This window comes from Pan troglodytes, chromosome 17 (assembly GCF_028858775.2).
Source record: "Pan troglodytes isolate AG18354 chromosome 17, NHGRI_mPanTro3-v2.0_pri, whole genome shotgun sequence".
Classification (NCBI taxonomy): domain Eukaryota; kingdom Metazoa; phylum Chordata; class Mammalia; order Primates; family Hominidae; genus Pan; species Pan troglodytes.
The window spans coordinates 36,870,282-36,884,951 of record NC_072415.2 but is presented as its reverse complement, the minus strand read 5'-3'; the positions used below and the strand labels follow the sequence as shown (position 1 = coordinate 36,884,951).

Below are 14,670 nucleotides of genomic sequence, written 5' to 3'. Positions count from 1 at the left end.
GTGTGTATTATAATAGAAAATAGTAGATTACATGATGCAATCATTGAAGAAAAATGTAGTCTATGGAAACAATAAAGTTATGGTTAATGAAAAAAACACTTTACACTACTTTAGATTTTAAAGTAACATTTTAATTAATTAAAATTAAAAATTCAGTTTCTGAGTTGTGCTAGTCACATAGCAAGTTCTCAACAGCCACATCTGGCCAGCAGCTACCATAGTGGACACTGAAGAACTGAAGCCCTTGCTGGAAGTTCTTTTTTTTTTGAAACTGAATCTAGCTCTATCATCCAGACTGGAGCACGATCTCAGCTCACTGCAACCTTCACCTCCCGAGTTCAAGTGATTCTCCTGCCTCAGTCTCCCAAGCAGCTGGGATTACAGGCGCATGCCACCACACGCAGCTAATTTTTGCATTTTTAGTACAGACGGGGTTTCACCATGTTGGCCAGGCTGGTCTCAAACTCCTGACTTCAAGTGATCTGCCCACCTCAGCCTCCCAAAATGCTGGGATTACAGGCATGAGCCACTGCACCTGGACAGAAAGTTATCTTCTTTATTTAACCCAATGCAAATGTACAAAATATTTTTTAAAGTAAGATATGAATTCATTTTTAAAATTTACTTTTCTAGTGTTTATCTAAAACATAAGAAAAAACAATTCTTGTCATTTTCATAAGAGAGAGAATAAAAAGAGAGATAATCAATTTTTTAAATATAACCCCATAGCAGAAGTCTTTAAATAACGCTTCCCAACATATGTGTATTAGGTCCTGGTTTCACATTAAAGTACCAGTAATGTCCTATTCTTGGTATCCTAATTATAGTTGTAATGTTTGAATTTCAGTGAACTTCTGAAGAAGCATTTAATATACATACTTGGCAGCAATGCTTTCTTATCTGAATGGCTTGAGAATTGGCAGTAGTCAAAGACCTTGAGAGCTTGTAAAAATTAAAAAAAAAAAAACTTAACTAAATGACCTGAAAGATGGATTTAATCATCTCTTGTTTTTAAATAACGTATAATGATTAGTGGCAAAAATAAGCAAACAGGTGTCTCCAATCAGCTTGCATTGTTTGTCTTTTTTCTTTTGTTTTGCTTTTGAGACAGGGTCTCACTCTGCACTCAGTTGCTCAAGCTGGAATCCAGTGGCAGAATCACAGCTCACTGCAGCTTAGACCTCTTGGGCTCAAGTAATCCTCCTGCCTCAGCCTCCTGAGTAGCAAGGACACACAAGCGTGTGCCACCACATCCAGCTAAATTTTTTTTATTTTTAGTAAAGACAAGGTCTCACTATGTTGCCCAGGATGGTCTTGAACTCCTGAGCTCCAGTGATGCTCCTGCCTTGGCCTCCGAAAGTGCTGAGATTACAGGCGTGAGCCACCATGCCCAGGCACTTGTTTGTCTTTTCAGAGACCACTGAGTTGTGCCCGGTATAAACACAATAGGATCTAGTTCAGTGTAAGTTAGGCATCATACCCTTTCCACTAGTAAATTATCAAATTCATTATTGTTACTCATGAGAAAATGTCAAAGGAAGATTTCTTTTCTGGGTGAAAAGTAACAGGTTTGGCTATGAAGATGGCAGATATGAGGGACCACTCAGTTCATATTGCTGAAAAAAAATGTAAACGCCAAGGCTAAGATGTGACCAATTTAGATTTTTAAAAACAATTTGACTTCAGAATTTGTATGAACAATATACTACGTGACACAATAATCAATACTCATTGATGAAGGACCTCTCTAAACGACAGAAAACAAATGTGCCCAATAAGCATGTAGATGTTCTTCCCAGCAGTGGTGTAAGGAGACTTGAAGACAAAATTTAGTTCAGAGCTTTTTCAACCAACAAAAATATAGCAGCTGTTTAGCAACTCCCCACTTCCTCCTCCCTGCAGCCCCTGATAAGTTCTAGAGATCCACTGGACAGCATCATACCTACAGTTCACAATACTGTATCGTACATGTAAAATCTGTTAAAAGGGCGGTTCTCATGTTGTGTTCTTACCATAAAATAAAATTTTTTAAAAAAATAGTCTCTTTCTATCTAGCAAGAGTGATTGGCTCATTGCAGGTATAAGCACACTAAAAAGGTAACCAAAATGTCAAAAATCATGTCGTGGCCCAGTCCTTGGTCCCAGGCACTTAGAGATTTAGAATATACTGGTCTTAGGCAGGTAGGAAGTTTTGATGTTGCTTGGCTTTGCCTGAAGTGGGAGAAATATGATCTTAAGAAATGAAGCTTTTCAACTTTTCAGCGTGTTTGAAAATTATCTTAACAAAATGTTGGGAAACAAAAACAAAACACAGCACCTGTGCCTCTGTATTTCCTTCTATAGAAACCCTGTAATGTAATTCTAGGTTACATTATTTAATTCTAGGTTACATTGTATTCCCAGAGGTCTAGTTGGATTGCCACATCAGTTTGTGTCTTCCAGACAGTTTAGACAAGCAAGAGATATTTGTTTCTTTTTTTAATTGTCCATCCTTCTTTCTTTCCTGAACTGGAGATAAAGGAGAGGTGGAAGTCCAGTTATCCTCAGCCTTGAGACTTACCTATGAAGCAGGACTCTTGCTTCTTCCGTGTCCCATCGGAAGAGCTGATGCACCTTGCTCTCTTTTCACCAACCTGAATCATCCAGTGTCTGTATTCGGTCTGCATTCAAAATATCATACGTACTGTTACACTCGGAAAAAGGGTGTGTACTTTTGAATTTGGCACACGAATATAGACATATATATAGCATTTTATATATTTTTATTTTTTCCAAATTCATTGAGGTATAATTGACAAAATTATATATATCTAAGGTGTACAATTTGATGTTTTGATATTTGCATACATTGTTAAATAATCACCATTATCACACTAATTAACATATCTATCACCTCACATATTACCTTTTGCATGTGTGTGTGTTGAGAACACTTATGATCTACCCTCAGCAAATTTTAAATTTTACAATACAGTGTGGTTAACTATAGTCACCATGCTCTACATTGGAGCTCTAGAACTTATTCATCTTGCATAATTATATCTATGAGTTCAACAATTTTAGATTCTGCATATAATTGAGATTATGTAGAATTTGTCTTTCTGCCTCTGGCTTATTTTACTGAACATAAAGTCCTCCAAGTCCATCCACGTCATCACAAATGGCAGGATTTTCTTCTTTTTTGAGGCTATATAATATTCCATTATGTATGCATTATATGTAATGCATTATATATTACATGTGCACATATATAATACATATACATATATAAAATGTATATATGTGCACACATAAACAATGGAATACACACACAAACACACGTCTCACATTTTCTTTATCCATTTATCTGTTGGTAGACATTTAGGTTGTTTCCATATCCTAGCTATTTTGAATAATGCTGCAATTATATAAGAAATGCATACAACTTCATAGCAAAAAATAACAACAACAAAAACCATGATTTAAAAATGGGCAAAGACCCTGAATAAACACTGCTCCAAAGAATGCATACAAATGGCCAATAGGTATATGAAAATATATTCAACACCGCTAATCATCAGGGAAATGCAAATCAAAACCACAATGACATATTCGCTCACACTTATCAGAATGGCTATCATCAAAAAGAGAAAAGAAAACAAGTGTTGGCAAGGATGTGGAGAAAAGGGAATCCTAATACACTGTTGGTGATAATGTAAATTAGTACATCCATTGTAGAAAACCATATGGAAATTCCTCAAAAAATTAAAAATAGAGCTACTTTATCATCCAGCCATCCCATTTCTGGGTATGTAGAGCCAAAAGAATTGAATTCAGCATCTCAAAGAGATATATTAAACTATTTTTCTCTAATTTTAAATAACCTGCTTCAGTAGGCCTATATTTTTCTATTTTAAGAAAAAAAGCTTTCAACTTTTTCAACTTGCAACTTTTTTAGTTAAAAAAGAACACACACATTCACCAGTCTATGGTAATTATCCCATCAGAAGAGATAAAATTAAATTCTGGGGAGTTGTAGACAGGCATCACATTAGCCAGAATGGGAGAGGAAGACTTCTCTGAGGAGGAGGCATTTGAGCTAAATCCTGAGTGATATGAAGGAACCAGCCTTGAGCAGATCTGAGAGAAGAGTGCAAAGGCCCTGAGGCAGGGCAAGCTTGGTGGGTTGAGGAAGAAGAAAGAAAGTTGACATGGCTGGAGCATGGTGAGCAAAGGTGAACGTGTGGCAGCATGCAGCTTACATGGGGCCTTATAGACTGTGGGAAGCAGTTTGGATTTTATTATAATTGCATTGAGAAAAAAATAAACACTGGACAATTTTAAGCCAGGTAATGAAATTTTTTTAAAGCTCTCTGACACAGGTGGGATTTTAGAAAAAAAGTGGAGATAGGGAGCCCATTTAAGAAAGCTGTTAAAGTAAACCAGGAGAAAAATGAAGTGGCCGAGACCAAGGTGGTTTCAGTAGAAATAATGAGATGCTGTCAGATTTAGGAAGGATTTTAGAAGTAAAACTGATAGCACATGCTGATAGAGTGGATGTGGAAGGATACAAAAACAGAGATAAAGGATGACTCCAGGTTTAAGCTGAGAACAAGCTGGTGAATAATACTATTAGCTGAGATACAGCAGACACAAGAGGATCCATTTGGGGGGCTGAGGATAAAAGGAGATTTCTATTTTATTTATCTTAAATTTGAAATGACTGTTAGCTACCAAAGCAATGATGCTTCTTGGATATCTACTGCAATTATCTAGGTTAGAAACAGGGAAGCAGCAGTGCGGATGGGGGAGTGGGTGGATTTGAGAAATGTTTGAAGAAGGAATGAACAGGACTTGGTTATCGATGATATGTAAGTAATGGAGGAATGCAAGAGGAATTCCAAGGCCCCTGATTTGAGTGACTGAGTGCCACATTCCCTGAGAGGCGGCACAGGAGCCGGAGCATGTTTGGAAGGGAAGCGGAGGACTTCATATTTAGATAGGCTCTGTTTTGGTGCTCGTGGAAAACCTGAGGCCATGTGCTCTGGGCACATTCTTATTTGAGCTCAGTTAAGAAATACAGTTCAGAAATTTAGGAGTCACCAGTGCTAATATAGTTGTCATTAGAGCCAACAAAATGAATGAGATTACCCAGAAAAGGCCCATAGCATAAAAAACAAAAAGAGACTTTATTTCAGATCAAAAGAAAAAGCTTGATGTGTGTCATGCTGGGGAGCAAAGTGATCTTGAAAATGAGAAAAAGAGAAGGGAGGGAATGACGCAAACATCCTTCCAAATCAGATGCATCATTTTATCAGAAGTAGCTCCTCTTCAGCCAGGACCTGCAACAAGGAAATATTGGACATAAGTGCAAGTCTCACATCCAAAGAGCAAAACCTGCAACCACAGAGCAGGGTGATAAAGAACTCAGAAACTGAGATGTTGATCTTGAACTGCGTGTATGAAAGGGGTGGGGTAAAGGACAGACCACTGTATATCCAGGTGATTATTTGGGTTGGGTGATTGCCTACCAGACAGTTGAGGACAGCAGATGACAAACTGGAAGTAATAGGTACAAACCACGGTGACAGGAACTGATAGCAAGGGTGCTGGGCTATTCAAAGAAACCTCATTCTGACTCCAAGATTAGTGAACACTCACTGCCCAACAGCTGCCTTTCTGGAATAATACAAGGTCTGTGTCTGGGAGGAATTCTGGAGATTACTTGGTGCTAATTTTTAATTTTACAAATGAATTGAATAAAGCCCTGGGAACACCTGCTTTCAGGTAAAGTGTGTGATGATAGTGGAGGCATTCCTGTTGTACCCTGATACTGTTTATGGAGCTATTTTCAAAGGATATGAAACTAATTTTAAATATGCCTCTGGTATGTTGCAAAGCTGTATCTACTTCTGGCGGAAGTCAAGTGTAAAGGGTAAGAGTGCAGGCTCTCGTTTCAAACTACCCAAACTAGAATCCTTGCTTGTCCCTTATGAGTCCTATGACCTTCACCTTTCTCACCTTATATGTAAAATGGAGATAATAATCTTTTTATCTCATAGAGTTTTAATAAGGATTAAGTGAGATAATATCTGCCAAGCCCTTGCCTAATGTCTACCTGGTGGTATGCTCACAATACATTTTAGCAATTTTTTGTTGCTTTTGGTAATTACCTAATATCACTTGGCTCTGTCTTTTAGCAGCTCAGCAGAAACCATTAGTAACAAACCCTGAGGTGCGTTGTTCTGGCACAGGGTGTGCATAAAACAAATATTTGTTGAGCAAGTGACAAAAGAAGGAAGAAAAGAAGGAAGAGAGGGAAGGAGGGAGGCTGTGCTGTTCAAAGACCTTTCTTCATTATCTGGCCCACATTCTGAAATGTGGAAATGTATCGGGTATTGTTATTAGTAGTATTACTCTTTTTCTGATCTATGAAATATGCAGTCAGCACTTTTGTCAGAGTAGAGGAAAGATCAAGAAGGAAGGTGTATGTCTCTGTGTGTTTTGAGCCCAGAGACACTGTCAGGGGTTTGCTCTTGTTTCTACTGCTAAACTCCATCTCTGGACCTCTAAGGCTGCACATACGGGGTGTTTCTGTGTGCCAGTCACAGGCTACAGAGCACAGAGACAAAGAGCCTTCCCTTAAGGAGCTTGCAAATGCTAGAGACCAGTAGCACAAAAGGATTTTTAGAGCAACAGAAGCTTTGATAGATCGTGTGGTGTAAAGGTTAGAAGCACAAACTCTATGGCCCGACCACCAAGATTTGGGTCCAGCACTTGGCAAATCTGTGACCTAGACAAGTTATTAACCTCTCTGAGCCACATTTGCTCCTCTAAAGTAGGGACAGTGGTGATGCATGCGTGGTAAGGTTAAGAGCAGATGAGTTCATGTATATTTAAAGGGTTTGGCCTGGCATGCTGCTCATGCCTGTGCTGTTGCCTTCCTCCCAACGAGCAATGCCTGCTGTAGTTCAGAGGATGGCCACTCTGAAACTGAGAGAAGAAACCATCTTAGATCTTGAAGAAGCTACATGAATTTTTCAAACAGAAAGATGAGGGCTGTTTCAAGCTTGGGATTAGAAGTGGCCTATTCAGGGGACTTTCAGAATTTGTAGAGGAGAATTCTGAGTTACACAGGGAAGCAGAGATTGTATTTAATGCAGTTATACTGGATCCTGTAACAGTGAAAGGAAAAAGCAAGGTTTTTGGAGAGGAGTGTAGCATAGGAAAAACAATTTTTAAAACAATTCATTGGATAAATTAAGATGAAAATGGATGCTGAAGCCAGGGATACCAGCTTGGAGACAGTTGTAATTTGATGTGCTAAGGACCTTGGCCAGAATGCTGCAGCACTGAAAAGCTAAAAAGAATGATTATGAGATATAGAAAGAAAGGATCAAAAGGTGGCTGGAAGCAAGTGTTGGGGAGAGGAGATGGTGGGGGGATATGTCAAAGCTGCATGCCTGAATGGCAGGAAGAAGTGTCCATATAATAGACACTTGTGCAAGTTCAGAGGGGTGGGTGGTTTGGGGACAAGGATTACAAGTTTCATTCAAGTCCAGCTGCACTTGAGGCAACAATGGGACACTGATGTGGAAGCTAGAATTTGAAGAAGCAGAATTGAAGTTCAGGAGAGGTCAAAGCGAAGATTGCATAAATATTTGGAACTGAATCAAGTATAGGTGAGAGTGAAATAATTGAGAGAGAGAAATAGTATGGCAAGATTAAGGCAGGCTACCATGCCAGCCAGTAAGCCCACCATACTTGGGAAACTGTTGTGAGAATTACATGAAGTAACACATAAGAGAACACTTATGGGATGGGGGTGGGGTGGACTATTAAATACAATATAAACAGGAAAATCTTGATGATTGCATGATAATGAAGAGCTTTTTTGTTTGTTTGTTTGTTTTTGCCCTATTTCCTAGAATCTCAAGGCTGAAGTGGACATTAAAGCATTGTATAGGTGAAGGTGAGGGAATGAGGGCTCAGAGAAGCTGAATGAATGGGTTTCCCATGAGATCGCTGAAGAATCAGGCCTGGGATCAGGCCCTCCACCCCTTTTCAGTGCTATTCTCACTTTAGAGGCTGCCTCTTGAGCTAGTCCTGTCTCTCGGATGCTCACCGAATATGATTCGATTTTCACTCTATTTTACACAAAGCGTGCTCTAAAGTGCTGGATTCTCCTGCACAGGGGGTCTGGCACATGGACAAGCACACCCGGCAGCCGGCAGTGCACAGGAAGCTGCCTCCGCACAGGCAAGGCTTTATGCAGGGCATCCTGAAAAGAAGCACTTATTTCAGACACTGATCTTGCATCTCGCCGTCTTTTAAGCTTGTGTTTCCTTTTAATTAACTAATTTTACAATCTTTAAATCATGAAACAAGCCATCTACTCATATACTCTTTACTTGTTTACTCATGTTAATCAAATAATTAATCCATGGCTTGTAATCTCCTTCCAAAAAGATATTTAAGCGGAATTCTATTTTATAAAAAGAAAGTTTTCAATCTCAACCACATCATGGCAATAATTACTTTTATAACCAGATCGGTTAAAAACTAAACAGCTATTTTTCAAAGTCCATAAAAGTGATGACCCATGTACAAACATTTTAAACAATTTAACATAATTTTATTGAAGGGATAGCCATTTGAGAGCTTGACCTTTTTATGAATTCCTTGTGAAGTCATAGAAATCTGAGTACCTTTCAAATTTTCTTCTTGAAGGAAATAACTTGGGAAGTGCCAAGGAAATAAACGGAGAAAGCATTTAACATAAACTGAAATCATTAATACCTAATGGGAAAACATAATATTCTATTCTGAGGCATTTTAAAACAGCTACTACAAAATCCTTTCTAGGGGACTAGGAAGTTCTTCAAAACTGGTGCTTAAATAGTATTACCTAAAGAAGGACCTGATGGAAATAGAACATATGAAGCCCAAAGATTAGAAAAAGGTGGATGATGAGATTCAAATTACAATCAGCCCTTCATGTATGTCGGTTTCTGCATCCATGGATACCATCATACGTGGATTTAAAATATTTGGGGGAAAAAACATGGTTGCGTCTGTACTCAATAACTGCAGACTCTTTTTTCTTGTCATTTCCTAAACAATACCATATCACAACTATGTACATAGCATTTATATTGTATTAGGTGTTATAAATACTCCAGAGATGATTTAAAGTATATGGGAGAATGTGCATAGGTGATATGCACATGATATATATCAAGGACTTGAGTATTCACAGATTTTGGTGTTTGCAGGGTGCCCCAGAACCAATCTGCCACAGATACCAAGAGACAACTGTACTTCATTTGAAGTACAGTTGCTATTTTTGGTCACAAATTTCCTTAAGCTTTATCCCACCCTTGGTTCCTTGGTTCCCCATGGGACCATTGCATCATGGGTTCTTCTGTGTTGTTACTGTTTGCTGGAGAGATGCGATGCCCTTTCAAGATTTCTTCAATTTTAGAGTTAGAAAAACCAGTTCTATTAGCAAAATTTGTATGCTAAAACCCCTTTTGTTTTGAACCAGTGAGGTACAAAGTCAAGAAATACATGGGTTAACTCAAGGAAAACAGAATCAGAGTGCTCTTCTTTTGCAAGAATAGTCTTTTTTCTAAGACTATTTCATCACTTTGTGGTTTCTTCTATCTTCTTTCGCTCTGTTCTCCTGCTGACCAGGAGAACTGTCTTGAGCCCCCTTTCTGGTCTGCAGCAGCACACCCAACCCACCGCAATCATCCCTGTCCTAACGCATAATGGGAGGGAGCAAAAGAATTCTAGACTTGGAGGCCAAATTCAGGCGTCAAATTCTAGTTCCACCACTAGTTTTGCAATCTTGGGTAGGATACCTAAACTCATTCTCTTCCTCCTTGTCCTTCCATTTTAAACGTTTTAATAATTTTATCAAAGTAATGAATTTTATCAAATGCATACATAGTTAAAGTATAAAATACAATAGAAGTTACTTTTACTGGCCGGGCACAGTGGCTCGCGCCTGTAATCCCAGCACTTTGGGAGGCTGAGACGGGTGGACCACGAGGTCAGGAGATCGAGACCATCCTGGCTAACATGGTGAAACCCCGTCTGTACTAAAAATACAAAAAAAGTAGCCGGGCCTGGTGGTGGGCGCCTGTAGTCCCAGCTACTCAGGAGGCTGAGGCAGGAGAACGGCGTGAACCCAGAAGGCAGTGCTTGCCGTGAGCCGAGATCGTGCCACTGCACTCCAGCCTGGGCGACTGAGCGAGACTCCATCTCAAAAAAAAAAAAAAAAAAAAAAAAGTTGTTACTTTTACTGGCCTCCTAAGTGATTTGCCTGATTAAGCAACTCTCTCCGTTCTCTCAATATATCCTACCGACTGTTGTTCACAGCCAGCTCAGTACCGGATGCCCTCTAGCCGGCCTGTAAACTCCTGATCCCTCCTGTGGAGATGGATGTGGACCAAGCGTCAGTGGTGTTTGTACTCAGATGTGCTGTGCCAGTTTTGCTAGTTCATATAATTATTCAATGATAATTATGTAAACCAATGATATATGGGTGTGTAGAAGAGAACTGCTATTTCTATTAAAATGTTTTGTAAAGACTCAATAAAATTGAGTTACTAAAAATAAAAGGCTATATAGGCCGAGCATGGTGGCTCACTTCTGTAATCCCAGCACTTTGGGAGGCTGAGGCAGGCAGATCACAAGGTCAAGAGTTCGAGACTAGCCTGACCAACATGGTGAAAATCCATCTCCACTAAAAATACAAAAATTAGCTGGGCATGGTGGCACATGCCTGTAATCCCAGCTACTCAGGAGGCTGAGGCAGGAGAATCGCTTGAACCCAGGAGGCAGAGGTTGCAGTGGGAGGAGGTTGCAGTGAGCCGAGATCGCGCCACTGCATTCTTGCTTGGGCAACAGAGCAAGACTCTGTCTCAAAAAAATACAAAATAAAATAAAATAAAGGCTATAGAATTATATGTGAGCTAGATAGTGGTAAAATATTGGGGAAAAACTTAAATCTAAAAGGATTCTGCTTTGTGCCTTTTTCAATCTACTTTAATGAAACAGAAACTGAGAAATATACATGATGATTATGGGTGTAGTTTATGTAAGAAAATGCAGAACTGGAAATATGTGGCTATATTCTATATGCAGAAATCCTGGTAGTATTTCCATGGGATTCTTATGATACTAAATTAGATAAGGTTCACATAACGCACTCAGCAGCATGTCTGATATTTAATAAGCGTTCAATCCATGTTAGCTGTTATTGTGGTTATTATTCATTTAATAATGGCGCATCCAGGCGATTTTAAAAGAAAAGATAAAACAAAAGGCAAGGTGAGACCAAATCAATCTTTCAAAAGAAAGTATTGGGATAAACTTTTAAACCCAGCAACCAAAGGACCTAAACTTCACTGTGATTATTTTTTTCTTTGCATCCAAATATCTGTGTGTAAAATTAAGAGAATATTGATGATCAAATATCTACAAAGTTTAGCTGGAAAAACAAATCCTGATTCATTATTGAAAATAAAGCCTTGGCATTCCAAATGTAACCCTATTTCAACTTTAACAACAAACTGCCACATAGCCTTAGGAAGCTCTCTAACCTTTTCCTATCCTTGTATTCTCAGTTAGATAAGGATGATGACAAACAACTAAATTAATTTATCACATGGCCAGAAGAATTATTTTGAATTCTTTGAGAAAAGTACACTATGGTTGTATTTGTGTTCTCTCACTTGAGTGTGAGCTCTACCTGGCTCAGTGCTGTGTGAAGCTCTCCAACCCTCAGGATAAGGATCAGTGAAATGCTAATTTTTTAAAAAATTAAATTTTCATCAAAGCTCTAGACCTATTCACTTATTATGATGTTTATGCCAAGTTTCAAGAGGTAAAACATGCTTCACCACAAAAAACGATGATCAGAATAAGTTATGGAATGAAAGGCAAAGATCCTATTTTATTTGATTATCTAAATTAAGTCTTAATTCTTTTTCAATCTTCTAAACACAATATAAGAACAGATATACTGGATGTGAGGTTTAAACTCATTAATTTTAGTGGCTCTGGCCAAACCCAATTAATTTCTGTTTGTGAAGCAATCCCCATTGTTGGGGTTTCAAGTTATTTTCACAGTTAACCATGGAAGAATATGCATAGCTATTCAGTACATGATCTTGTAGCTAGTCAGTCAGTCTATATTGATTGTATGGACTGAGCCCAACATCCTACATATTTATTATGTACAAATATACAGAAAAATAACAATGATTTAAAAGATATAGTTAAAGCCTTTAAAGAGCTATATACTATATTACTATTATTGAGAGGTGGGAGAGGATACTTTTCCTTAGGAGACAATTCAAAAGATAAAAAATAAATTATATTTATTTCCCTATCATTTAATCGATGCTTAAAGAAATAGCTCTTTCAAAAATTTAGGTTAATTCAATATATATGCATAAGACTAAACTACGTTCAGAGAAGTTAAAAAGAGGAACCAGACTGGATCATCCCAGTGTTCAATAAGTTTACTATAGTGGGGGAGAACGGCATTTATCTAACTAGTATACTTCCATCCATGATGTGTGGAGGGACAAACTAGACCAGGGAAGAATTACCAATACCTGAGTGTACTCTCATTGTAATGCCCTAATATCAGGTCTCCAGACATCCTTAAGAAATTGCCAGATTTGCACAACCTTCATATTTGAGCCATCATGGAGATGGAGGAAAGAGCCTATCATGTCCACATTTTTTAAGGAAATGACTTGATTGTTATAAGTCAGATAGCTTAAAAGCAATATTTGATGAGAACAATCTCTCATACAATCAATAAGCAACTTACCAGAATATTGTAGGATATAAAGAAGCAGATTTTTTGAATAACCAGTTTTTCCACACCAATTTAACTTCCTTCCTTGATTCAGTGACAGCCTGCATAAATAATGATAATATGCTAGAAATAATCAATTTTGTGTGGAGGAAGATTTTGTTCTAGTCTAAACAATATCCTTATCACTAAGCCATGATACTGTGACCTTAATCATGCTACCATTACCTGGGTGAACAGGTAAATATAGAGTTGCAATTACAATAAATTGGGTGGGAGCAATGCATTACATATCCAGGTCCAGCCCCTGGGGATCAGTTGTACTGAAGGACCTGTGACTTACTGATGAGCTATATGACTCATAAATACCTGCCTCCAAAATGCAGATATTACTAAATCAAGTAGAATGGCCAGTACCTTACACCAGGAAGTTCATAACAAGACAATTAAAAATGCCCTTGGATATATGCTTTAAATCATTCTAAAAACAGAGTAGCATACCATTGATGCAAGTGTAAACTGGTATTTTTTGGCACACGTGAAATTTGCTAAAAAATAACTTAAAAGACAAGTGCCAATAAGATTTTTATCTCAATTAGGGTTAGCAAAGCAATATTATAAATGAGTCACACTGAGACTAGGTGATTTAAATGAGGCAGGCTAGCAGGACAGACAATTAATCCTACCATTGCTTAAGCCACACCATCCTTTAGTACTCATTCAAGTTTTAGTCAACATATGTTGAAAGATATTTTTTAAAAGGCATGCAGAGAGCAAAACATTACATATATATTTATAAAATACAGAATAGAATATATATTAATATATAATATGTAAGTGTATTATATAATATATATTTCATTATATTTATATATTATATAAAATATATGGTATGACATATAGTATATATGTTATAATATGTTGTATTATACATATTATATATATACATATATATATATAATGTTTTAAAGGAAAGAAATGGAACCATGTAACCCAAAAAGCCAAAAACTAAGTAGTCATATAATTACATTCTTACTGCTCTGTAAGATTGTTCTCAGAAGGAACTGAGGCTCTTCTCTCCCCATAGGTGACTAGGCCAGAAGAAATATACTATGTTACAATAGGCCAACTTCATCTGGCAGAAAGATGCCCTTGGTAATCACCATGAAAAATCACCCGTTCAAGGAAAACCTTAAGATTTCTTTCTTATAGCTGTTTACTACAGAATAAACTATCATTCGTTCTGGATAATTTAAATATCCGTGGGGTTGCTTGCCTCAGAGCCCTCTTTTTTATCCTAGCTTTCTGTTCATTTACTCTTCCAAGCTTCCCAAACTAAGGCATCCAGTAGTGGGTCACTAATACTCAATGCCAGGAGCTGTACATGGCATCTCTATCTCAATTTCACCCAAAGACGTCGAGCCCAAGTACTCAATTTTACACAAAGATTTTATTAATAAATGAAAATATTATTGTATATTAGCACATTGATCTGTTATGGGATGGAATGCTGAGAATCAAAGGAAATTGTCTTCCTTGTGATGGTCATTTTCCAATGCTACCCACCCCCCAGTCCCTGGCTCCATTTCCCTGCCATAAAGAGTACAGGCTCAAAGCCCAGGCTTTTCTATACCAAATTTTCATGGTAATGCCAGGTTTCCTAATAAGTGACACCAAGCTTAATCAGGCCAGAAACACAGGGGATGACACATTTTATTTCATGACCCTCTCCCTCCCCATCATTTTCCTTGTTACAAATAAAATATGAGAGGCTTTGAGGCATCTTTGTGTAGAAAGTTTTATGAATGTCTTTGGATGTGATGGTAATATATGAATTTCTTTCCTCTTCTTTT

The 14,670-nt window shown here is 37.9% G+C and overlaps 1 protein-coding gene and 1 long non-coding RNA gene across 4 annotated transcripts in view; one reads left to right on the top strand and one right to left on the bottom strand.

Moving 5' to 3' along the window:
• CHST9 (carbohydrate sulfotransferase 9) overlaps window positions 1-14,670 on the top strand; it is a 278,764-nt gene that overhangs the window by 146,528 nt on the left and 117,566 nt on the right. The gene's annotated exons all lie outside the window — the stretch shown is intronic.
• LOC104003113 (uncharacterized) overlaps window positions 4,270-14,670 on the bottom strand; it is a 157,305-nt gene continuing 146,904 nt past the window's right edge. The window contains exon 5 of the long non-coding RNA XR_001711289.4: window positions 4,270-5,321. This is a non-coding gene — a long non-coding RNA (uncharacterized LOC104003113). The remainder of the gene's footprint in view (window positions 5,322-14,670) is intronic.